Genomic DNA, 477 nt, shown 5'->3' with positions numbered 1-477 from the left:
TGGTTTCTACATTTTTGATTAGAAGAACATGAAGGGAAACATGGATCATGTTCTCACTGCAGTCCTGAATCACCGTCTCTATGGCAACCGCYGCGCAACACAACAACCGAGCCGCTGGTCACAGATCATCAGAGACAAAACCAGAGGTCCAAGTCTAACCTGGACTTGGACTAGGACCTGCAGCAGGTCCAAGTCTAACCTGGACTTGGACTAGGACCTGTAAAATGACTTGAGCGCTCCGTGTCTCCTGAGGAGCCGATTAAATCTCGACATCAAGGCGTGAATTCAGCCTCGTCTGGATGTTTCCTTTTGTTTGCTGTAAAGGAGAAAACTGTTACAAAGTCTAATAAATAATAATAAAAGGTTAAAATACCTAAAATCCACTTCTTGGCCCTTAAATCCTGTTTTCTGCTGAATCTGTCTCAGTGCTACAAACATATCTTTGATATTTGGTTCATATTGTCAATACTCGTCTCT

This window comes from Poecilia reticulata, linkage group LG19, assembly GCF_000633615.1.
Source record: "Poecilia reticulata strain Guanapo linkage group LG19, Guppy_female_1.0+MT, whole genome shotgun sequence".
Lineage (NCBI taxonomy): Eukaryota > Metazoa > Chordata > Actinopteri > Cyprinodontiformes > Poeciliidae > Poecilia > Poecilia reticulata.
This window is presented reverse-complemented; position numbering follows the sequence as displayed.